General features: G+C 32.1%; 1 protein-coding gene across 5 annotated transcripts in view; it reads right to left on the bottom strand.

Annotated features, from left to right (window-relative positions):
- LOC145248326 (uncharacterized) overlaps positions 1 to 27,686 on the bottom strand; it is a 185,198-nt gene that overhangs the window by 101,185 nt on the left and 56,327 nt on the right. For all 5 annotated transcript variants that reach the window (XR_013863364.1, XM_080110237.1, XM_080110234.1 and 2 more), the window contains exon 2: positions 1,912 to 2,133. The gene's annotated coding sequence lies outside the window, so the exon portion shown is untranslated. The remainder of the gene's footprint in view (positions 1 to 1,911; positions 2,134 to 27,686) is intronic.

Genomic DNA, 27,686 nt, shown 5'->3' with positions numbered 1-27,686 from the left:
ACCCTAAACAAGATTATGAGTGACCTCCCTTTGTTGTAGCCTCAGTTTTATCAAAAGCTTTGTAGAATTTCCACAGGTCCTGCTAGTATTAATCCATCAATATTATAATTCCTTATTTGATTTTTTAATGAATTGAAAAATTTTTTTTCATGTAAAAGATAATTATTATCTTCGTAATTTTAATTTTATATATATATATATATATATATATATATATATATATATATAACATGTTTTTCAGAGAAATGCTGCATATTTTCTTCAAAAACACTATTGACAACTGTTTTTGCCCATACGGAATAAAAAAAAAAAAACAAAAAAAAACAAAAAAAAAAAAAAAAAAAGGAAAAAATAAAAAAACAAAGAAAAAGGACGAAATAAGAAAAAGACTTAATATACATAAATAATTTTCTTTTTATGTGTTCAATGGCGAATTTATTTTTGTTAGTCAAATATGAACATTCTAAACAAAAGTGAAAACCAGATATGTTAAATATACCATGAACATTTATATACAAAAAACAGAGTTAAGATTTTCCTTTGAATTTCAACGAAGATACAACTATATATAATGAATAAATGACAAGACTATATTCCAAAGTTCATGATTTTGACCATCTTATAATTTATTTATTTAATTCAGTTGACATTTACAATTCTTGACATTATCTGTTTCTTAGCGCAAAATCAATCACTTAGTTATTATATCAATCAGCGAATGTCAGAAAAATAGCAATAATCAATCTGTCAAAAGGAAATAAAATGCGTTTTGACAATTAAAATCCGAAAATTGGAAGAGAAGCTGGAAATAGCTTTTTTCCATTACACCATTTTGAATTTTATAAATAAATATATATATATATGATGGCAGCAAATTCGCTTTCGAACATTGCCATCACTCGATATAGCACGAAAAAAAAAAAAAAAGAAAAAAAAAAGGTATATAGAAACACAAAAACATTCAGTGATGGGCCGCACGAATGTGGCTTTTAAGCTCTGCCAAACTCTGGCATTCCTTGGCACACATTGTACAGACATGTGCACCACTAGCATCACGTTCTTGATGTTCTATATATATATATATATATATATATATACACACACACATTAAATGAATTTCGAGAGCATTTTAATGGTTCACACTTATAGTGGAATATTATACGCTGATGAAGCCTCTTCAGAGATAGTGATATCGTAAAGATTATTTCATCAATTTGATTACAAGCCCAAATTAATTTGAATATCTTTGTGAACAAATTTATTTTTTCTTTTACAGGTTTTTTTTTTTTTGAGGCAGCAAACTTTAAATTGATAACACTATTTTCTTTAATTGCAGATTTGGCAACTATCGGTTATTTTGAGTTCAGCCTGGTTTGACAATTCATCATGAATTCTGATTAGCGAGTGCAAATTTATTTTAATAATCATTTTTAAAATAAATTTGATGACGAATAATTTCACAAACTGAACCTGCCAACTGGCCATCTTTTTTATATGATTTAATACCATTAGAGTATTTTCTTCATGGATATGTAAAGTCCCACGTCTACACTGATAAACCAGATACAATAGACCACTTGGAACATAACATTTGACGCGTTATTGCTGAATATACAAACTAATGCACAGAATTTGTGAAATTTGGACCATATACGTGAGAGCCGTATACACAAAATTTTATTTAAATTATAAACACCAAAAATTAATCTTTGAAACAAACGACATTTGTATGATTAAAATATTTTTCCATGATTTATTTTAATTTAAAATTCGCTGTCTCTTAAACAAACACCAAAAAAAAAAAATACCCTATAGAGGCAGCCATGTACAGCTAGTATATATCCAAGTCTAGATATCTTATTCTAGTAAAAACTAAAATTCTAGAGAAATGAAAAAGTCATAAATGCTTACCAAATTACAAGTTTTCTGCTCTTCCTGACATTTGCTGGAGAGAAAATTTTTTTTTTTTTTTTGCCAGATTATCAATAATATTATTCAACTGTTAATGTAGATTTTAAGGCAATTCTATGAAAATTGGTTAGAATTCCATTGTCATTTTGTATTCCAGCTGGAATTAGCACCCTGGAAAAATGGTAGTTTCCTTTTCATCCGCATCATGGTATCTTGGGATAACTGAAAGAAAAAAAAAATGTCTATTTTAAAAGAGTGTAAAAACTGAAGACGTTCTTGTTTCTGAATTTTTTAGACGAGGATTGATTCTTCATATTTGGATTCTTCAGACTACTGCCCTTATCTCGAGTGGTATTTGCACAACGGTTTTGGTTAATATAACCTCCGACCTTCTTCAGGTCTATCTTGTCGAACTAGAGAATCTTTCTGTTGAACGTGGGAATCTGCACAGAATTTCTAACTTTTTATTTTTTTTTTTTAAATCGATGACAAGTTTAAGGATGAAAGGAGAAACAAAATATTTAATTTTGTACAGAAGTCTTCTTTTTTTTTTTACATGGGCGTCACCACTTATCAAGGCCCAGGAGCCTCTCGGGGATAAGGGTTATTGTGTGTACAGTAATCAATGGGATAGTATCGTAGTAATAGTTAGTATTGGAGATTTGATAAGGTGTCATTACTTAAGGGGGCGGTTCATCAGGAATTTGTTTGTATTGGACTTGAAACATCCAAGTTGAATTTGGGGGGGAAACAGGCAAGCGGCAGAGAGTTCCGCAGCCGTGCAGTTCTAAGAAAGAAGCTTTGTTCATGGAATCTAAGTTTTGATTTAGGCACAGATAAAGAGTGGGAAAAATTATTGACAGTGGTTTTAGCTAGTCGGGTGTTTTTCGTGAAAGATTGGCGAGGGGGGAGACCAGAGAATGGAGCTCAGACGAGCACTTGCCATAGAAATAACGATAAAACAGAGACAGGCTCGCAATGTCTCTCCTGTGGGAGAGAGGTTGCAGGGAAGAGAAAAGGGCATCCCCCACCAAGCCACGAAATCTATTTTGTACTCTGTCAAGGCAGGATAGGCTATTCTTTAGATTAATAAAACTTTGGCAATCCTTCACTGATCAGACAGCTGGGAAGATGGTTAGCAGGATTTTGATGAGCTTTATCATCATTTGAGACATCAACAACGTAGTTGATGAAGTCATATGGGCAGGCATCATCGTTATGGACTTGTTGGTCCTATCAGAGTATCCTGTAGAGTGAAAGTGACATCTTCCGTTTATTGCAATCTCCTGAAATAATCTTTAGCGCCTTGGTTAGACGACATACATTTGGCACGATTATGGTTTTTATGCAGGACAATGCCTTCTCCCACATTGCAATCTTACTAATGAAACATTCTTAACTAGTTTTAGCTATCCAAAGCGAAAAGCTGACTTAAGTGCCATCTTCTCATTAAAATTATTTGGACGTCAATTTTCATCAAAAGGGAACCTTATAGGAGTTAATCAATACCATAGAAAAGACAATCCTTCCATTTTTAAGAAATTGATTGTTTCCATGAGTATGAGACTTTGAAGTAACAAAATTCATGACAATCATTTGAGCAAATAGTGATGTGATGATTCCAATATTTTTACCAATTCTAATCCAATTATTGATTCTTCAAAGTTAAGCAACGTCGAACCTGGTCAGTATCAGATGAGTGACCATTTGGAAAGGAGGTGCTGTATGTACCGTGAGGTAAAATACCAGGTTGAGAAACTTGCAGTCTATCCTACTTTCGAGAGTTGATGGGCCTCTCTTAAGCCATGGTAGGCAACCCATCTAGTGATGGCGTCACAATAAAAAAAATAAATACCCTTTATAGCCCTGGTGTAGCATCACATATTAAGCTACAGACAAAATTTGAATTACATTACAAACTTGTGTAGCAAGTTTGATCTCTGCTGCAGCCACATATTACGTTTTTTTTTATTGATTCTGTTTTCAATTCCCGATTCCGATAAAAATACTGATTCCAATTCTAAAATCGCATAATCGCCTAGGACAGTAGGACAGTTATTCTTTTTCTACTGGGGCGGGGGTGGCGAAAGGTCCTTGTATACTTTTAAATGCAAATATAATATATATAATAATATATAAAAGGCCATATGTTTGTCTGTCTCCATACTTTCAAACTATCTCCTTCAAAACTTATGAGCGGCGCTAGGGACCACAAATGATTGGATCTTTTACGGACCAATCTTCTGTAGGTTTTTGGCCAGTTAGAATAGTTTTAAAGGAGTCAAAAATGGGTCAAAATTGAAAAATCGTTATACATTTCATATATTCATCTTACTTTTTTTTTTTAATCAGTTCATATGCATGCCACGTTGATACAGTGGTAACGTCACCAACTTTGAATGCTACAGTTTTGGTTTCAATTCTAGTTGATGGCACCCAAATACTTTTTTTTTTTTACTTTTGAAATCATGACTAATAATATATACGAAATCTGGACAAATTAAAATATAGTTAAGCGTATTTTACGACTGGGCAAAGCTGGGCGCCCCCACCCCGGCTAATATAATTTTTAAAAAATTTGGTAAGCTTAATGTTGCCCCTTTTATATATTTTTATATATTGCATTTTCTATATTGTATCTAAGAATTTAATAAACTTGTTGAGGTTTTTATTTATATTCCAACTCATACCATTTTTGTATTCCAACTCGTACCATTTTTGTATTCCAACTCGTACCATTTTTATATTCCAACTCGTACCATTTTTATATTCCAACTCATACCATTTTTGTTTAAATTCGACAAATTATAGTTTTACTTGTTTATCATTAGCACCAGCAATGGAAAAAAGTTTTTAAAAAAAGTTTAAAAAAAAAAAAAAAAAAAAAAATTTTTTTAATTTAAAAAATTACAAGAATCGTTTTCAGAAGCAAAAATTAGGCTTATAACTTCCGATTTTTCTGATTCCAGTTAATCGTCCCCACATTCATAAATAAAAAAAAAATGTTTGAACTGCGTTTGATGGCAATAACTATGGCATGCAGTCCTTGTAAAAGAACACCATTGGATACAAGACAAGGCAACAAAAAGAACAATAGTAAAAGACTTCAATAATTTTCAATTATAAAATATTTATTTACTAACATAACGTGTTGCACCAGTTCTCAAATTTTCGAAGTATATCTCATCTTCAGGAAAAAAGAATAAAAAAAATCAGTGCAATCACTCAGTAAAGGTGTGTTTATGCTGGAAGCAAGAAATGCTGTGATTGTTTTTATCTTTTCATATTTTGTCACAATTTCATCCTACATAGCACTATTAAACAGGAGGGGTGTACCGATTAATTGGCAGGTAATCGGCCTAATCAGCCACTTTGCAGATTAATCAGTAATCGGCTGATTTGCTAATTAATCGGTTGATTAATTACTTTTCTCTTTCCTATTAAATTTAAACCATTTAATCACTGCCATGTGACTCATTAGATAGCTTTGACACATTAACATAGTAACTGCCAATTTAACTAAATATTTAAGTTTCTGGCCACTATTATGGCTTTTTGCTTTTAAATAAAATTTAAAAAATACTAAGTACAATTTCTAATTCTTAAACGAATACAATTAAATAATTAGATCAAAAGAAATTACAAACAACTACAAAATACAAATTATAATTCTTTAAGCGAATAACTATAAGCTGAAGTTCTGCACCTGCTGCTGTCCTACTTCCTCTTCTATTCTTGCTGCTTGCTTTTTCTGCTTTCATAGTCCTTCAGTATTTAACGTTTAATAATTTTAAGTTGTAATGTAGAAACATTAAAAGTTGCTCCATTCTCAGGACACAGCCTGTTCCTCATAAGTTCATACACATTACCACCTGTACTAAAAGCCTCTCACTCTCCACGGATGAAGATGGTGCTCTTAAATATTTTGAAGCCAGTTTACTCAGCAGTGGTAAGGTCTCTTGTGTCTTCTTCCACCACTGAAATGGATCACTTCTTGCAGGTAGTGATAAAGCTACATAATGATCAAGTTGTTTTGTGCACTTAACCATAAGGGATTTACTCCTTTTGAGTTTAGATTGTGGTTCTTGTATTTTTATTGTAGTTGCAATCTCCAGGTTTAACTGATTCTACCTACTCTAAGTTTAGATTCCTTACTGTAGGCTTATTTGAAGCTAATTCATCAAACATGCTTGAAAGAGATACAGTTTTATTTTTACTTTGATGTTCTTGACCCTCAACAGAGCTTGAAGTATATCTTGCTTCATTATCATCAGTAGGAAGATGTAGATGTAGAATCAAATTCTACAGTGTTTTCAGATTCTTTTGAAATTTAAATTTGAATCTTGGATCTAGGAAAGTAGACACACAAGTTTTTATCATTTACATAGAATGAGAATCTTGTTTTCAATGAATTGTTCAACAGTGGTAAGAAGAATTCCACTAAAGTCAGAAATATCAGAATTAAATAGGACAGCTTTTGAAAGAAATAACCTCAAAGCTAAATTTGTAGATATTATCATCGATATGGTTGAAGTTCTGTGACTTGCTTCTTTGTTGATTTCTTCAAATGTACTTGGGAACTGGATATTTTTTTTGAACAAGTCTCCATTGGTAAGTTGTTAAGGTAGGAATCTTATGAACAGCATAGATTACAAGAGCTTTTCGTTGTTCTTATTTTCAACATAATATAACATGCTGAATTCCACCATATGGTCACATCTTGAATGAGTTTGTTTTCTAAATTAAGCTGATCCTGTATTTCAGTTAATTTGCTAATTGCAAATAGAAAGTAATTAAAGTGAGTAACTGTTTTTCTGTTAGATGTAATGGTTGTTTTCACAGCCTGAATTACAAGGTTTGATAGTTTTTCTAAACCACATTCCCTGACACCAGCAACCATATTTTACTACGAATCCTGCAAGACTAAAAAAAACTTTATTGAAGATTTTATACTCACTAAGAACATTGCACAATTCTTCACTTATTCTTTACTTGTTTGTATATCAGGGAATGAAACAACTAAGCACAGTGCTGCACTGTTCAAAGTCATTTGAAAGTCAATAATCTGTCAAACTCAGAAAGGGAGCATTATCTGTTGTAGCTGTGTATAGGTCTATGAAATACTAATTTCAGCAAGAGATAATTGAACTTTTGTTTTACTTTTGTAAATTATTTTGTAGAAGTACTTTTGGAATGCTGTAATTTGAACAAAGTTTTGTAATAAGCCTATTAAATCCAATGTCAGATTTTACAGAATATGGTTGAATATCAACAGCAATCACTTCTCTTATTAGATAATGAATCTTTTGTGATCATTAATATCTCAAATTTTCTTTTTGACCAATATTGATTCTATAATAGTTTGGTGTTTCACTGGAGACTCATAGTTGCTGCCACTTGTTCCTGGAATGTCTTTCCCTGAATATTCATTGTGTTTCCTTTTCTTATTTGCAACTTTTGCTTCTTTTGAACGAACCTTTCTAAAATAGTTTAACATATTAATCATTGTAAAAGTTTTTGCTAATTTGCCACCCGTTGATGGCTTGACATTACTTGCAAGCAGCTCTATCCTTATTCTTGGGATTGACATCAGAATACTTCCAGCAGAAATTGGTTGCCAAAGTGATTGAATGTTGCTGCCAATATTTAGTTAATTTTTTATGTATTTGAATTACTTATGTCTGATATCTTATTCTATTACAGAATGTATGTGAATCTTGCCTATACGAGTTAGATAAGTCCTTAGATGGCATGCAAGTGCAACTTCTTGTCTTGACAGAATACAAAATTGACTTTGCAATGTAATGGGAGAAATAATCTCTTGTTCTTTACAGTCTTTTCTCACAGAAGGTTCGTTGCTAATATCTCTTGCTGTTCTATCATTTCCAAAGATGATCTACCAAACAGCAATTGTTAATTTCTCCCACTCAAAATATTTGGCTCTCTCTTTAATGAAGCCCTTTGCTTTGATCAAGTCCTCAGACTGATTTCACTCCTAAAAAGGGAGGTATATATCCAGTCGGTTACTAAGGTTATTGGAGAAATGGTTGCATCATTCTATTGCTCCAGAAAGTACCAGTGTCTTGATGCAATCCTATACCTATATAAAAGTCAGATATGTCTTGAGATGGAATACTGCTGTAACATCTGAGGAGATGCCACTCAGAGCACCCTTTTTTTTTTTTTTGCTTTGACAGTATGAGAGAGAGGTCATAAGAAGCTATGATAATGTAAGAAGTTCAAATATGTCGGTGTTAAGACAAAAAAAAACAAAAAAAACCTACTTATTTCAAGCTAACTAAATTACACACCTACATATACAAGCAGGGAGATCCGATATTGCCGGAATTGAATGCAGATCATTGAATGTTCCACACTTCCAATAAATTTATTTTATTGAAATAGGTGAAATAGCTCATTTTTCAATCAAATCGATTGCCTGTTCTAGTCGGGGACCCATCACAGTGCACTGGGAGGAAGCTTCACATGTCTCCTTCATAGTGACTTAGTTCATCATATACAGCACTCTAGAGAACATACTGTCGATTTATATTTTTATATAGAATGGCATGAATTAAAGTTTAAAATGCAAAAGTCCAGTATCATGGTTTAATTGTGCTCTAAACAAAAACATTTTGAATGGACCGATTTTATCAAAGAACCTACTGCTGATTTTATCTGCCAGGCCCTTCTGTTTGTGTGGTAAAACTTCTCCAATGCACTTGTGATGTTAGGCAGTATAAGGGTGTTAACATTGGTCAAAATCTGACTTCCTTCTTTAATTGGATTTTTTCGATTAATATTTTTTTACATTTAGCTACAAAACCTATCTAAGAACATTTCCAGACAAAGTACATTTGTGTAGAATTTAAAAGAAAACTCAAAACAGCCCATCCGTTTTGGAGTCCATAGAAAAAGAACTACAACAGATACAAAGTGCCTTTCATATGTAAGTAGAAGTATGACTCAACATCTGTGTGTGCATGTGTTTTCTATAGAAAGAAAAATGAGACAATATACATTAAATCCTAAAGTGCATTCTTATGTAAAATTTATCGGAAAAAACAATGGAATGGTTTCAGCATCTTTAAGTGCACCCATAAGGGGGTAAGATGGCATAACACCCTCTTCCTTAAAACGTCAAATATCCTATTTTTATGAAATTTAAATCATACGTATAAAAGTTTGAGGAAGACAATGGAAGTGGTCTCAAACCTTATTTTCTATGTGCTGAATATTCACGTGCCCACTACCCACTTCTAAGTGACACATGGAAACAGAACCCTCTTAAAACTTCAAATACATACATACAATCTTTCTTATGAGTCAACTTAAATGTCTGAAGTATTCGACTGAAAACAATGAGTGTGTGACTTCGATTCTACTCCAGATGTTTTTTTAATACAATTTTATGAAATCAAATATATTTTCCTTTTTTTAAATATTAAAAACGTTATATGACTCATACCATATGATTTTCGGTCACCTGGAGATAGAAAAGATGTGCAGAGCATGCAAGAGAGTGCATATTCCATTAACAGGAACTTATAACAACGGCTATGACAACAGCATATTATTTTCCTTGTTTTGATTCTCATGTATATATTCATTGGTATCTTATATGTTTTTATGTAGAGTGTTGTGATCCTCGGTTGATCAACTGTGTCGGATATATACTCGAGAGTCAAAACAATGAAAAGAATATGCTGTTGTCATAGCCCTGCTTATAACTAACATCTGCTAGTTGTGAATACGTCTTATTCTACATTCATAATAAAGTATCTACATTATGTCTTGTTCCATTTTACATCAGTTGAAGTTCTTAGAAATCGAAGTTCTTGGGTTTAACACTTGATCTCCATATAAGAAACAGATTTGATATTCAAATATTCTATTAAACTTCTCCTTTACATCTCAAACAATCGGGTCAAGATCAAAGTGTAGTATCTATTCTTCAGATCTACACTTCAATTTCTTGTTCTGTCAGTGGAGGAGAAATCCTTCACGACTGAGACGATTTTTATTCTTTTTCTCCATATTAAAAAACGACCCTGGTGTCTAACTGTCCCGTGGGGAGGCATTGTAAATAGGAACAATAAAGAAGTTGGGAACATAATTTCTTCCTCCCCAATTGACCATTTAAATATTTTATAGTATATCTTTTTGGTCTTACCAAATTCCAGGACAAGAATTCATCTAGTCTGGTGGAGTAGCTTGGTTAGTTCTGTTACCCGATAAGGCGCACCGTACCTCATAGAAGTGTAGGTTAATTATATCAAAAAGATCTTATTTGGGCTGCAAATACTATTTGACTTTGAATATTTAGTTGGGATTTACTTGTAGGAAAAAATTTAGTGTTGGGACGATTAATTGGAATCGAGAATCGGAAAAAAAAAAATCGGAATATTTGAGGGCATCGGAATCAGCATCGGAAAAATTTGTACCACTTTTCTGATGCCAAAACGATTCCTTTAGTTGTCTTTGATTTTGTTTAAAGCAAAATCTCCAATTGCTGGTAATAATGATAAAATAAATATTTACTGGTTTTAAACCACCAGTAAAACTAAAATCTATAGATCGTCCCCGAAGTATATTTTTACGTTTTAGGAAATATTGGCACATTTAACGTGTTTAAAGAGAAAAAAATACAACCATATAGTTAAATATTCAGAGATTTATGAAGCATCAGAATCAGGAAGCTTATTGGAATTGTCCCATCACTAAAAAAATATCCTGGTTGTCTCGTACAGAGAAACCTTACGAGGATAGTGTCTAGTAGGCATTCAAGTTCTTTTGTCTGTTATTATGTGTTTTATAACTACGGCTGTGACAACAGCATATTCTTTTCTTTGTTTTGATTCTCGGGTATATATATCCATTGATATCTTATGTTTTTATGTAGAGAGATGTGGTTCTCTGTTGATTGTGTCTGAGTCGGATATATACTAGAGAGTAAAAACAATGAAAAGAATATGCTGTTGTCATAGCCCTAGTTATAACAGGCATAAATGGTAAGTGAAGAATTCTAGTATATTTAGTATAAGTCTCTGGAAGTGCAATAAAATATTGATTAGATTGAAAGAGTCGAGGGAGGATACGTTTCTTTACAATCTTATTTTGATAAGTTCTTAAAAAAAAAAAAAAAAAAAAAAAAAAAAATTTATGATAAAAGACATCCAATCTGAAAGCACCATCACTCCTGACGCAATCCAATCTCCCCGCATAAGAGTAGGATTTAAGTTCTAAGATAAAGATGCTGCTGCCACATCTAGTGAGGTGCCATTCAGAGCACTTGAGATAGAGCAAAATCAACTTTGCAATCTAGTGGAGGATGATCTCTTGTATTCCTTACAATTTCTTTCTCACAGAACAGACATTGCTAGTCTTTCTCTGCTCAATCATTATTTTATTAATAATTAATAAGTTATTAAAAATCATTGGGTTTTTTTTTCTAACATATCTATATTTCAATGATTTAAAACGGTATTTATTCAATCTATATATCTAGAAAAGTGAACGTGTCTGTATCTGTGTACATTTCACTACGCAATAACTGTCAATTTTTAGTCTACAGACTCGAAATTTGATATACAGATTACTGAGATTTGGGAAAATCGATGTGATCGGTTTTTGGCCAGAAATTTGGCGATTAAGGAGTCAAATTTCAACGATTTGACCTTTGAGAACTCTACCAAACTCCGACAATTTTGGGTCTACACACTTGAAATTTTAGATATAGATTCCTTGGACATGGATCTAACTTAATAACTTGATTTGAGCCCAAAACAATAAATGTTGAGGGGTCATAATAGGGGTCAAATTAAAAAAAAAATTGACCTCTGCGGTCTCTTCTAAATTACTCAGACAATTTCTGGTCTAAATATTTGAAATTTTACATAAAGGGTATTCAGAGATAGGGCAAGCTTTTTCATCAGTTTGGATCGAAAATTTTTAGTTACCAATATATAAATGTATGTATGTATGTATGTTTGCATGTCTGCCTAAAACTTTCAATAGAGGCGACAGATTTTACCAAGATCAGTATCGTTTTAAGGTTCGACCTTTCATACGACAAATATCGAAAAATTGGCTAAAAACATTAATATCTTCACCTTCAACTAGGTACTTTCCTACAGGGGGGGGTACTTTTTTCGCCGATATTTTTGAAAATTATCCTCTCCTTTAGATTGTCTAGCCTTAATTTTGAAAAATGTCGCTTCCGGTTTGGTGGTGGTCGTAATAGCATAAATGTTAGGTCTATGCCTAACCTTCATCAAAAAATAATTAGTTCTAATAGTAAAAAAATTAATAAGCTACATAATACAATTATACAAAATATAGCAAACTGTAACTGTAGAAGAAAAAATAAATGTCCCCTACAAGGCTCATGTAACATAAAAAATGTAATCTATAGCTGCACAGTATCAAAAACCCCAAATCTACATGAATCTATTAACAGCCATAACTCAACAACCAGATTAAATAATGACACCAACTTTAACCAATCTACCAATCAATTACAAACCAACCCACCATATAATAATCCAGCACCAGACCTAACGGAAAATAATCACAATAAACAAGAGGCAATATATTTTGGTTCCACATCTGGCCTAATAAAACATAGAATTTCAACGCACAAATATTCTTTTAAAAATAACTCAAACCAAACTACTCTATCCAAGTATATTTGGCAACTCAAGAATAACAATATTTCTTTCATGTTGAAATGGCAAGTAATTGAATCTTGCAAACCATATAAACCAGGGGATAAATTCTGTGCACTATGTACAAAAGAGACCCTAAAAATTTTGAAATATGAAGATATAAAAAATACAACCACCCTATTAAATTCAAGAGAGGAACTAATCTTCACATGCAGTCATAAACGTTGGTTTAAATTTAATAAATATAAACCACCTTAAATCATTAAAAATTATTAATAAAAATAGATTATATTTTTTTATTATTCTGTAATAAATTAAGTTAGACTAATTATCTCCCTTGCATTCTTTAATTTAAAAAAATATGACTAATTATCCCCCTTGCATTATTTAATTATACAAATAACATTATCCTCCCCTTTCTTTCGAATTTTAAATCTTGGCGTTCTTTAATCAAAAGTATGCTAACGGATATAAAATATTCCACAAGCGTTCCTTTTGAAAATTTATCATTTCATGAGCTGAAAAGCTATAACAAACCTCTATATGAGTACTTTGACCATAGTTCCTGATTTCAAAAGGCGAAAAATTAAAAGGTAAATATTTGTATGTATATTTTTATGTATATATATATGTATATGTGTGTATTTATATATATATACATATGTGTGTATTTATGTATATGTGTATGTGTGTATGCATATATAAGGTAAAATTAAAAGCCAAGAACAATGCGAGATTTTTTTTTTATATAGAGTAAAATTAAATGCAAACAAAAGAAATAAATTTCTTTTTTATTGTTTGTTTTTTCTTTTTCACACAAATTTTAACTCTAAACAGTAATTTTTTTTTTCTGTTGTATTCAATGGTGTTATAAATCTCAATATATTTCAGACTTATTAGTCCTTTTTCAAGAGAAGACAACGGAAGAGTGTTCAAAATTGGAAAAGTAGCCGCAGAGTTTGCCACGTGGCAAACTCTGCGGCTACTTTTCCAATTTTGAACACTCTTCCGTTGTCTTCTCTTGAAAAAGGACTAATAAGTCTGAAATATATTGAGATTTATAACACCATTGAATACAACAGAAAAAAAAAATTACTGTTTAGAGTTAAAATTTGTGTGAAAAAGAAAAAACAAAGAACAACAAAAAAGAAATTTATTTCTTTTGTTTGCATTTAATTTTACTCTATATAAAAAAAAATCTCGCATTGTTCTTGGCTTTTAATTTTACCTTATAATTTTCTTCAACAATGCTTCAAGCAAACTACAACCTACTTATGTGTATGTGTGTGTGTGTGTGTGTGAGTTTTATCGAAAAATACTATTATAATATTGTACTTAAACCAAATTTATATTTATAATTTTACTCTATTTTATTTCTATCCCTAACTCATTAACTTTCTTATCAAGTTTTAAATCCATACCTTTATTTTAATTTTTTCCAGATACATCTGCCTTACTTTAATGCTTGGGTTATTTATGGTGTCTTTTACATTTAATAAAAACCCTTCCCAATATTTACTGATGAGGAAACTTTGTTTGTTAAAAACACTATATGTCAAAATTATTGTCCGTAACTTGATGTCTACCACAATAAAAACGCTGTTTTCCGAAACGATCGTACAAATTATTGATTTTGTTGTTGTTCCTTCTTATGAAACGAATTTTTAATTTAATTATAATTTGATTTTTAAATTATCAATCACATTACTAAATATATATATATATATATATATATATATATATATATATATATATATATATATATATATATATATATATATATATATATTGTATGATGCTGGTTTATCTCTTCTGATGAGAAGCATTTACTTTTGAAACCCCACAGCCTCAAGAGGTTCTTTCTCCCTTATTTTCTTTCCTTATTAACTTGATGTTAGAATAAAGTTATATGTAACCTTTTATTCCTCATCTTTCAATTCCTATTTTTCATTTATCTTTTCAGAACTTTTGGAATAACTGTTTTAGGCCAAGTTCACATTAACAAAAACTACTTGGAACTTTTAATAAATATAAGTGAACAAACCTGTGTAATCTAGTGGAATTTGATCTTTTATCTCTACAACCGCTTTCTCAAAGAAGAGAGGTTGCTAGTCTTTCCCTGCTCTATTGTTATTTCTACAGAAGATGTTCGACTGAGCTCCAATCTCTGGTTCTTTCCTGTAATACTTTTATAACAATAACTCATCTACTTACCGCCACTAAGAACTTTCCTTTCTTACACCATGTACTTAAAAACCAAACAAAATTTTCATGAACAGAGTTTCAAGTTTTCTTAAAAACTTCCCATCTGTAAAACACATTGCCACAGGACTGTTTCTCTGCAGACTACAATATCGTTGTCTTCAAGGGCTATGCCAACAAATACAAGTGCTCAACTGAACTTCAATGTATAGTCCTCTCCTCTCTGAAAAACAAACAATCGTCTAGCTACAACCACTATCTACAATTTCTCCCACTCTTTCTGTCCCTAAATCTGTATGTAAATTCCATGAACGTTTCTTTTCTAGAATTGCCCGCCAATGGAGCTCTATATTGTAATACTGCTTTACTGGCGACTACATGGTTATTTTCAAGTTCAATGTAAACAAGTTCTTACCGAGCCACCCTTGAATAATTAAATTCTATTAACTTTCCTAATTTAGTTGGGAATGATCTTTTTCCATATCATTCCTTTCTCAAAGGATACATTGCTAGTCATTTTCTACTCTATTATTTCGATGCAAAATGCTCGACTGAGCTCTAATCTGGTTCCTCCTATTAAGATAATCACTGCAATAACTTGTCTTTCTACCAAAGCTGAAAAAAACTTTCCTTTCTTCTTCTGTGTGCATAATATCAAATGGAATTTCCATGAACAGAGTTTCTTTTTAAGAACTTCCTGTTTGTAGAACACATTATCATTGAACTGCTTCGCTGCAAACTACAATGTGACATATTTGACATTGGATTTCAAGACTGTCATAAACCATTCTAAATAATTGAATGTTGTTCGTGTCATCTGACATTTGCAATCCTCTCATAATATTCTTCATTAAACCGTTAATCTATCTTATTAAGCCTTATCAAGACTGAAAGTCATTAGAGGATAGGTGGTGGGAAAAAAAATGCTTTCAAAATATAGTTTCGAATTTGATTAAATTTTTTTTTTTTTTTTACTTTACATTAAATAAAATGCTTATATGCACATTTCTTCACATTAAGGGAAACATTTTTTTTTTTTTGACCAGAAGGATACTTAACCAGCAACAGTAGCAATTGTATTTTTCAGAAATATTTGTAGTTAATTATAACGAATGTAATGTCTTTAATATTACACTTACTGTTTGATGAATATACGAGGTGCCTTAAATAAGTTTCCAGGCTTTTTTTTTATAGACTCTTGAAAATTCAGTATGTTATTGCTATACATCTTATGAAATGACTGAACAATTTTTATGATTTCAGGTTCAAATGAACAACTACAGCAGGAATTGGAATACACCCTACTAAAGCCTAATTGCCAAAACTGTTGAATTTCAAAAATGCAATCTGGTCATGAGGGAACTTTAGATGAACGATATGCAGTGAAATTTTGTTTAAACGTGAAAAAAAATCAACAGAAACACATGGAATGCTTTATACTGCTTTTGGATCATTACGCATGAATTTAGCATCAGCTTTTGAGTGGCAAAAAAGAGATTCAAGGAAGGTAGAGAGTCTGTGAGGGATGCTGAGAGGTGTGGGAGGAGTAAGGAAGTCAGAACACCAGAGTTGATTGGTCAAATAAAGAATTTCATGGATTAAGACCGTTGTGTATCTACAGAGACAATGAGTGCACAGTTTGATGTCAGTGTGGGAACTATATACACATTTGCGAGAAACTGAAGGTGTGGAAGAATTGCACAAAGTTTGTCCCAAGGGTGCTCAGAGAAGATCAGAAAGAAAGACGTTGCATGGGTATCAAAACAGGTATGAGGAGATGTGTGGGCGGGGTAAGGATGTTAAAACACATTAAATTGATTTGCCAAATAAAGAATTTCATGGATAAGGACTGTCATGTGTTTATGTAGACAATAAGTGCACAGTTTGATGTCAGTGTGGGAACTGTCACATAATTATTCGCGAGGAACAGAAGATGCAGAAGATTTGCGCAAAGTTTGTCCCAAAGGTTACTTTATTCTTGTCACAGACTATTTAACCAAGATGAGCACCAAAACAGTTCCTCACCTTCCCGATAGTCCGTACCTTGTTCTGTGCATTTTGGTTATTCCTTAAGCTGAAGAAAAACCTTAGAGGCTATTGTTATGAGACAATTGAGGAGATGAAAGACTGAAAGAGTCATAGACATGTTCACACAACAGGACTTCCATGGGGCCTTCCAGAAGTTGTTGGAACTGCACAACAAGCGCATTGCAGCCGGAGGAGATTACTTTGAAGAGGATTAGAGTTTCATGTGTGTACTACCAATAAAAGTGTGCATACTAAAAAAGTCTGGAAACTTATTGAAGGAATCTTTTAATTCTTATTCACCACAAACAAGGTGTATCGTCACTTGGATATAAGAGGCTACAATTTAATAGACCATATCTACAGGAACCTTATGTAGAGAATTGAGCAGCAAGATATCTGTTCACATCACATTCAAATTTCTGCATGTTATTACAAAATCAGCGAAGCAGGAGACCGGGAGGGAATTTCAAAGTCTAGTATTTTTGACAGAAGAAACCAACATCTAGAGATCTCAGCAGTGAAGGTTGGGATTTTGCAGCTTGTCGGGTTAGTTGGAGGTATTTGTGTTGAGGAGATACAATTACTATAAGTTCGTCAGAGCATATTCCATTAAAATATTCCATTAAAATATTCCATTAAAATATTCCATTAAAATACTTGTAAAACACAAGGATGCAACACTCCAGCGATAGGAAACGAGTTTAGTTGATAGTGTGGAATCTATTAGGTTTGCGACATTTTTGAATCTTGTCTATGAAGGCGAGACTAGTGGTAGATGCACCAACTCAGATTTGGTAATCATACTCCATGCATGACGAATTGTGGCTTTGTAGAGATGTGGGATGCTGTCAAGTGGCAACGCAGATGTCTTAGTATACTGTAAACATCTACAGTGGAAGGATACAATCAGTTTCATCAATTATTTAATATCTTTTGTCTTCATAACCCATATTTTTGGTCATCTATAATATAGATCTCACCTGTCTGCTTAAATGTATGTATGTATGTCCGCTTAAAACTTTTGACAGAGGCAACGGATTTTTACGACATTTGTGTCATTTTGAAGCTCGACTCTTTGAACAAGTTGCGAAAAATTGGCCGAAAACATTAATTCCTTCACCTTCAACTGGGCACTTATCTACAGAGAGGCGTCGCTTTTTTCGGATATTTTCAAAAGTCATCACCTCTTTTCGATTGTTTAGCCTTAATTTAAACCTATGTCACTTCCAGTTTGGCGATGGGTGCAACAGAAAAGACGTAGCGTTTTTATTTTTTCACTTTTTTCCTTTGTGGTACAGGTTCAATAGTATAAATTAAAGAAAAAAAAATTGAGCATTAGCGAGTTAAATCGTAGGTTTTTATTAAATGATGGTAAAACTATTTACAAGAATTAATCTTACTGTTTTCAGTTTTTTTGTCATTTTTAAAAAAAATGTTTTTGAATTGAGTATATTCAATATTATTTTCTTTATAAAAAAAACAAAAAAAAAACTTATTTTCTTTATAAAAAAAACAAAAAAAAAACTTATTTCTTTATAAAAAATAAACAAAAAAGTTTTACAACATGTCAACCATCTTAGAACCAATTTGCACTAGAACCCTACACCTTAATTTTTATAACTTCATTTCAAGAGACGTGTTACATACAGCACCTGCTTTTCCCAAATAGTCACCCATTTAGTACTTGCTAGCGTCAACGCTGCTTAACTTCAATGAACTTCTAGCAAACCTTGTATCAACGTGATTATAGTAATATGTGAATATATACATATTATACACTTGGGTGTAATGCTATTGCACATACCGACTAAATAACATGAAAAGTATTTTCTCTTCTGGACAATTTAATTCCTGAAAACTAATTATAATAGCGAGATGTAATTCATACGATGCGTCAGGATTGAAAACATTCGACAAAATGCTTGTGGGAAAGCTTAACCCTGACTCACCGTCTGCATTAGTTAACAGCACGTCACTCATGCATACAAATTAGCACTTAGTAAAACAGGTGGTTCAATCTGCTCGCCTCTACTTGGAATTATTGGACAAGACGAATGTATATATCTATACTCCTATAATTTTTTTGTGCATTGATATTCATATTAAAAACCCTTTTTTCCTATTTAAAAAAAAACAAAAAATACAACTTCGTTATATATGGGTTGTGGAATTGCATTAATCTTCAAAAGATCTAGCTAATTTGCATATTCTTTTAAACATTCATTTTAATTTCCTATTAGTTTTTTCGGTTTTCTTATGGGATGATCATCTTTAGTTAACTATTACGTGTAATTATATTCATGCATATATTGTACATGTTTGCGTAATATTTGCATAAAAAGTTATAAACACAAACCTTTTTCTATATATGTTTATGTATGCGTATATGTATATATTTGTTTAAAAAATTTTGCCTACCAAACTCTTGTCAGTTTTTGGTCTGCAGATATGAAACTTAATATATAGGGTATTTAAACCCATGCGAAACTTCATATTTGGGTTTTAGCCGGAGAAAATCCGTGCAAAAGTGTGGAAATTAAAGAAATAAAATTTGCCAGGTGAAGGTTGAACATTACGAATATGCATGTGTAACGTAATAGCTATTGGTTTGTGTTAATTTTTAGCCTTGCAGTAAACATGTCTCCATATTTTAGGCATTAACGTCAAAGAATAAAGTAAATTATAAGCTAAATATTTTGGTTTCAATTCTCAGTGGTGGCGTACAAGTTATTTTATTTTTTTTTAATAACATTTTAAATCATTACTACATATCGAGTCATTTTCTTTTATCTATTAGAGAGAAAAAAATATTTTTGAGATCAGATTTTTTTGGATTTTTGATATTTATTGGATGAATTTCTGTACAAAACATATCTAAGAACACTGCCAAACATATAAAATTAGCTTTGTGTGAAATTTGCAAAAGATAGGCTCAACCGTTCCAGAACCTATAAGGAACTCTCACACTCACACAATGACTTATATAAGAGTGTAGATATATAGCTACATTCCAAGTTCCAAATATTTATTTTTCTTAGCAAATGGTTTCAGCATTTCAAAATTTCGCCACATTTTTTACAGATCTGTTTTGCAACACAGAAACAATCAATTTATTATGTAAATATTGAATCTTTTCCTGCACACACTCTTCAGAAAAAATAGAAGTCATGTTCTCCGTACAACATGCAGATTTTATACCATTGTTTTCTCCGATTTACCACCATGAGGAAGAAGAAGAAAAAAAATAACATTCTGATGATGGCACATATCACAAATATTTGTTCATTTTACATAATATTGCGTTGTAATTTGGTTTATAAACGTATTTTACACACACACACACACTACTAAGGAGCCATCACTTATTAAGGCCCCATTTTTTTGTGAAAGTTTGGCTAAGGGGAATCATAGATTGAAATTCAGTCGACCGCTTGCCATGAAATACTATATATATCTATATAAAGTTATAAAATATATATGGCGATTATGCTACACAGAATATTCCGTGTTTCATCCACACTAGGATTCTATTATTCTATAACTTACTACCTAGCTCTACCTATGTATCGAACACTGTTGAAGTAAATACCTAAAGTTTACACATAAATCTATACTTTCGTATATTAATTGGTGTGGTTAAATGAAGTAGTCATATATATATGCATATTGTTTTAACAAAAACCAAGACTTCAAAGAATGGGTTGATAGCAACAAAGTGTACTTCATCGTTAGTTACAATTATTTCAAGAATATTCAGACGAATCCAAGCATTATGTCGTTTGAAAATTTTCACAAGAACCGCTTTTCTTCAGACTTATTGAATAAACAAAAAATTTTCAAACAATGTTTGGATTTGTCCGAATAGTCTTGAAACAATTGTAACTAACAAGGAAATACACTATTTGTTGCTTATTTGAAGTCTTGGTTTTTTGTTAAAACAATGTATGAATGCTCAATTATGAAATATGATAATTTTGTAGCTTACAGTCTAGGTCATCTCTTTTTGGTTTAAAATTTATTGGTATATGAACGATTACTGAATTATATAAACCCAGTAAAATTCGGAATGTTACAAAGAAGACACATATATATATATATATATATATATATATATATATAACCATTAACTTTGTTGCTTAACTTCATAATTATGTTCTCGATATTACAGTCCTGGTTATTGAAACCAGAGAGAGAGAATCTTTAGCTTTGGAAGGAATTTGTATGACTCAGGAGATATCAGAAAATGCTTTAAAACTGTTTTATTTTTATTTATTTTTATTTTTTTTTTTTACTCTGAGGGTCACTGCTTATAAAGGTCCAGAGGTCATTCTAAGATAAGAGTTAATGAGTAGACGTTGATACAACACAAGAGATTATCAGTGAAGGTGGAACTTGGGTATGGTCTAATTATATAAAAGGAGAGCTCAACGAGAACTTGTATACATTAAAATTTGAAATCAACCATGTTATAGTTAGCTGGGAAGCAAACCTGTGGTATTGTGTTCCAAAGACAAACAGCTACAAAAAAGAAAGTTTTAGCACAGATAGAAAGTAAGGGAAATTATTGACAGTTGTTCTCATTAGAAGAGTGTTTGTTGCGATTGTTTTACGGGGTGGGGGATGGGCGGTCATAGATTAAAGCTCAATCGAGCACTTGCCATGAAAATAATGCCAGAGTGAAGATTTACTCACACAAGGGATGCTGAGAGTTTGAAGAAGTAGAAAGGAGAAAAGTTCCTCATCCACTAGATTTCAAAGACGGTTTTGTACCCTGTCAAGGCAGAAAAGAGTACTCTTAGCAGTTCCTCCTCATATGTGTCAAGAGTATTTGTATTCTGGAATTCTCAAAATCAAAACTTTTTTTTTTTTTGGATGACATCTGTAGGTTCAAACCACTCACGTAAATTTCTTAACATTTTTTTCGTTAACTGGAAAGAAGTTTATATAAAATAATTTTATAAAAATAGCAGTAGGTTCTCTAGAGTGCAATGTAGAATAACATTTTTGGACTAAGTTACTGCATGGAGGCATGTGAAGCTTCTAGTATTTTAAACAAAAATATAGGAATGTGAAATATTTGTTGTTGATCATTCAATCCCGGGCTACGTCGGGTCTCCCTGCTAGTATATATTTGTAAACAAATGGAGCTTAGGCGTTTGGACAATGTGAAAACATTGTTAATTCACTACTCGCCATGGTAGTAGCTGAATAGCATAAAGGTTAAAAGCGCCAACTGTTGTTTGGGAGGTAGAGTTTTGATCCTGGCTTGAGGTAGTTGCTTGTCTAACTGCACTGATGAGCTGTGATACAGCAAAACAGTACTGTATGTGGATGACTATGTAATTCAAACACTACCATGTTTGAATATATGGTTAAATGTTAGTTTTACTCACTTAGAACTGATTTAAAACTTCTCTGCTCACTCATTTTGCAACTAAATTTCAAACAATTTTTACAGTTCATAGGTCACTTACTCAGCTATATTTTGAAATAAAAATTTTCAATTTTCGTTCATGAAAACAAAAGTTATAAATTTACTAGTGTTTAAAAGTCTTCAGAATAATTAAGGAATGCAAGAATCGGTTTCTTTTGATTGGCTGTTGGTTACCATAGAAATTTTTTATCGTCAATGTCTTCATAAATCATAGCGGAAACGTTGCTCGCATGCCATCTTATTTGGGTTTTTTATATATAGTCAATTTAAGTTGGTAATAATTTTTTTTATGAATTATTGACAATGCATATGATATTGAACACAATAAACATTTCAAAGCAAAGCATGGAAAAATCATGGATTACATACAAAAATGCAAGCATGAAAAGTAACAGGACTAGTTAAAACTGGAAAAGAAAAAAGACAAGAAATTCTAGTAAAAAATATAAATTCATTACTTAAAATATTGCAGCACTAAGAATTTGTTAAAAAAATTCAATTTAACATATAAAAATTCTTAATGCTGCAATATTTTAGGTTTTAAATTTTTTAGAATATCGTCTTTTTCTTTTCTAGTTTTAACTAGTCCTACTTTCCTAGTTTAATCTTAACTATATTACTTTTTGTGCTCGCATTTTTCTATGTATATATATATATATATATATATATATATATATATATATATATACACACACATATATATATATACACACACACACACACACACAGTCCTGGTCAAAATCATAAGACCACTTAAGAAAGTAAGTATTTACGCATACTATCGAATTTTTAATCAAAATAATGGTTGAAACCATTGCCAAAAGGGAAAATATGATGGAAAAAAAAAAATGAAATCTGCTTCATTCGAAACCTTAACCCTGATCTAAATTATTTAAAAAAAAAAAAAACATTTTCACCTGGTCAAAATGATAAGACCACTTTAATAAAATCAGCTAGTTTTTAAAAAATGAATACAAAAAGCTTTGTTACTAAAAGCAACTTGTTAGTGGATAAAAAACATCTTACTAAATTATAAATGGCAAAAGGGAAACCATTATCAGAGTTTGAGAGAGGAAGGATCTCTGAGCTTAATAGGGGTGGACTCTCCCATAGATCTATTGCAAACGAAGTGAATCGTAGCAAAACGGTCATCACAAATTTAAGAAATCCAGATCAATATGGGTACAAAAAGAGTCCAGGTCGACCAAAAAAAAATAACCCCATCACTGGATCGCCGTATCAGAAGAAGTTTTAAAAAAACTCCAGTATGAGCTCAAGTCAATTGAAAAGCCAAACGGCAGCAGAATGTAGTCCTAAAACCATCAGAAGGCATCTGAAAATGAAGGGTTTCAATCATTTAAAGTGACTGCAGAAACCACGTTTTCTTAAACAGCACAAAACTAACCGACTTAAATATGCCGCCAAATACCAGACTTGGGATGAAAAGAAGTGGGAAAATGTAATTTTCTCTGATGAAAAAAAGTTTAATCTAGATGGTCCAGATGGATTTCAACACTATTGGCATGATAAAAATTTGCCCATAGACTTTTTCAACTCGGCATAGTGGAGGAGGGTCTTTAATGATCTGGGGTGCTTTCTCGTCAGCTGGGACCCTCAAATTGCAAGTAGTGAAAGGCCGGCAAACATCATGGAAGTACATTTCAATGCTTGAAAATGCTTCTATCAGGACTGAAGGTCCACATCTGTGTGGAAGAAACTGGATTTTCCAGCAAGACAACGCTGTGATACACACTTCTCGACAAGCACGAGAATACTTTTCTTCAAATAATATAGAATTGTTAGATCATCCAGCATGTTCTCCGGACCTAAATCCCATTGAAAATCTTTGGGGATGGATGTCAAATGAAGTGTTGAAGGATGGAACCCAGTATGATTCGATAAAGGAACTTTGATTCAGTTTTCAGTACATGGGATAGAATTCCTTCGCAACTGATGAAAAACTTAGTCGCAAGCATGCCGAAAAGAATTTTTGAAGTAATTCGTAATAATGGAGGCTATACTAAATACCGAGACCCTTTTTAGTAATTTATAATTGCCTTTTGTTAGATAAATTATCAGTGGTTTCATTTTGACCAGGTGAAAATGTTTGTTTTTTTAAAAAATAATTACTAGATCAGGGTTAAGGTTTCGAATGAAGCAGATTTCATTTTTTTCCATCATATTTTCCCTTTTGACAATGGTTTCAACCATTTGTTTGATTAAAAATTCGATAATATGCGTAAATGCTTACTTTCTTAAGTGGTCTTATGATTTTGACCAGGACTATATATATATATATATATATATATATATATATATACACACATACATACACACACATACTAGCAGGCCGTCTGTCATTGCCCGGTCATAAAATATGCATAAATATTTTAATTCATACAGAACCTAAGACATACGCATGCGTGTGTCTGATATTATATTTTCTAAACAGTTCACTTATTCTAAGTAAAAAAAAAAAAAAATATAGCCGAGATCGAAACCAAAACCTAAAGAGAGTTAAATACGATAACCATTAGGCAAGCTTGACACGATTTAAAAAGGTGTTTTCAAACCTACTTATTCCTAACATAAGGAATTTGTTATGTGAACGATTCATGCATGCAGTCGTAAAATAGATAGAAATTTGGTGACATGCACACACCAATTTTTAAATTTTGACTACTTAGCAGCCCTTTTTTCCAGATCAAAACTGATTAAGAAGTTTTCCAAATGTCTGAATACCCTAAACACCAAATTTCAAGTCTGTATCAAAAATTTGTTGAGTATATAGGTTGAGAATTGTTTTCACACACATTCTCATATATACACACAGATTTTTTAGCCCATTAAAAATGAGAAAAAGTTATGGCCCGTTGATTTAGAATGAGTACTTAATGCATCATTGATGGTTGAATCTGGTTAAATTTGAATTCATTTTTGCATTAAAAGCTAATGCCTAAAATTCCATAAGTGTGCATCAAGCACATATTTTGTTTGCTGAACTTTATCTCATAAAAAGTTTCAGCCAGATTGGTCCAGTAGCTTCCAAGAAAAGTTTGACGGACTGATAGACTAAAGGAAATCTAATATAGATTATATATATATTATCCATAAGCGCCAATCTAAAAATCATAACATTTCTATTTTTAGATTTTCAACAAATTTCATAAGTTTTTTTCAAAGTTAATTTAGACTGGAAAAAAAAAAAAAAGCATGATGGGTTGGAAAGTTAGAGATCGTTGCCGATTTCTAATTGTAACTAAAAAATGTAATCTGTGTGATGGCGAAGTGCGATAATCTAATATATAAAATAAAGTTAGTCTGTTTCTTTACCATCGATAGCTTTCTTAAAAAAAAAAAAAAAAAGAAAAAAAATCAATGTTTGATTCTGGTTAACCAGTTTTTCTTGTGAATCGCTGCAGCATGTAAAGAATAAAATTTAATTAGATTTAATTCCTTCCAAAAATATTTTACACATGTCAGAATTATTTTTTTTCAAATGGCTGATATCTGAAAAGAAAAGCCTTATATTAAACGTCAAAGTAGACTTGATTGAAGTATATACTGACTATAAAAAGAACCGCTTCTAGTTTCATAGGAATCAGATATATAAAGATCAGCTCAATATGTATAATCCTTCTTGTTATTGTTTCCTTATTGATAGTTTTCTTCCTACGAAATCAATATTTGATTTTTGTTTGTCAGTTTTTTTTGTGAATCGTTGTAGCATGTTATTAATAAAATGTAATTGGATTTAATTCCTCCCCCAAAATTTTTTGTCTGGGTTGGAATTGTTTTCAAATGGGCGACATAAAAAAAATAAAAATAAAATAATTCACTTTGATTTGATTGGGGGGGGGGGAAAGCAAAAAGCAAATTGCAATTAATAACACTACTGGGCAATGCTAGATAGGGACAGATGGTTCATGATAAAGTTGCATTTTTTTTTTAAACTCTTACTCACTCCAAACAAAGCCACTTGAACATACAAAACTACTATTTGGGACCATATCTGTAAGGACACTGTAGAGAGTTGATAAGAAGCAGGAAACTGGGAGGAAATTCCAAAGTCTAGCAGTTCAAAGAAAGAAACTATTAGAGTAGATGACTTTTCGGCATTTAGGATTTCTACAGTGAAGGGGTGGGATTTTGCTGATTTTTAAGTCTGCTATGAAATTCTTAAACTCACCTTCATAGTGTCCAATCACTTGCAAACCTTTCTCCCCATTCTCTTCTAGTGACAGAGTTTGAACTTGCATTTAAAAAAAAATTTTTTTTTTTTTTTTTAATTCAATTTTCACCCCAAACAAAGCACAGTGCCACTTTGAAGTAGGGGGCTACTATCGAGGACATAAGTTGCAGAGACATTATGAAGGGAGATGAGCAGCAAGATGTCTGTTCACATAACACTCGAACTTCTGCATGTCAGTACATCTGGAAATGCAGAATTCTGGAAGAGAGTTCCAAAGTCTAGCAGTTCCGGGGAAGAAACTATTGGAGTAGAAGGCTTTCTTACACCTAGGGATCTCTACTGTGAAGGGGTGGGATTAAGCTACTTGTCGGGGGTATTCACGTCGAGGGGGTACAAGTGTTGTAGATCGTTAGAGAAGACATCTTTCATCTTTTTTAAGGACTTAAATATTTCAAAATTGTATTTTATGAAAAGTTTGAAATTTTATTAAAGTACATTTCGTCACAATAGACTAAAAAAATTCATTAATGTTCGATGAACTTTCGACTGTAAATTAGGTTGGTTGTTTTTGTTTTACGGCATATCAACCCTTTTCAGGTTATTTAATGCCGAATCCAGTGATTTTGAAGAAAATTTTTTTAATAGAATATATTTGTTTTTTTGCAAGTCAGTTTCTATTTAACCCATAGTTGGGACCCTAACAAGTACTACCACTCCGGGTCAGAGTGGACCTGGGAGCAATGGCAATTAAGGGGTGGCTCCACACTCCCCAGAGCCTGCAAGCTAGGGCCTCACCATCGGATATAGTTTAAGGTCATATCCAGGACCTGTAAATTAGGGAGATGAATTGAAAGCTAATATTTATACAGTATTATTTCCCAACATGCACTCACTCTGACAAAGTTATCAGATTATGAAAAAGAATGCGTTACAGAAAAACTATGTATGCTGTTACCAGCTGCGTTTGTGTAGCTCGTGAAACCAGACCAAGCTTTGTGGTGGGTATTAAAATCCCCAAATCCATGGATTTGAGTACACAAATCTAAGGAAAAGACTTCTACACTATTTAAGATTAATTTCCTTTAACAATTCAAAGAAGTCTTCTCAACTATCGACTGCCAGGACTAATAACAGCCTACCTGAGTGCTCACCGTTACAAACCCCTCTGCTTGACATGCAAATTATATCCCATGGTATTTGTAGACGACACATTAACATAATCAGATCTTTCTTAGACAAGAGAAAAATCCAG

This window comes from Euprymna scolopes, chromosome 26 (genome assembly GCF_053919585.1).
Source record: "Euprymna scolopes isolate OS-2025 chromosome 26, ASM5391958v1, whole genome shotgun sequence".
NCBI lineage: Eukaryota > Metazoa > Mollusca > Cephalopoda > Sepiida > Sepiolidae > Euprymna > Euprymna scolopes.
This window is presented reverse-complemented; position numbering and strand designations above follow the sequence as displayed.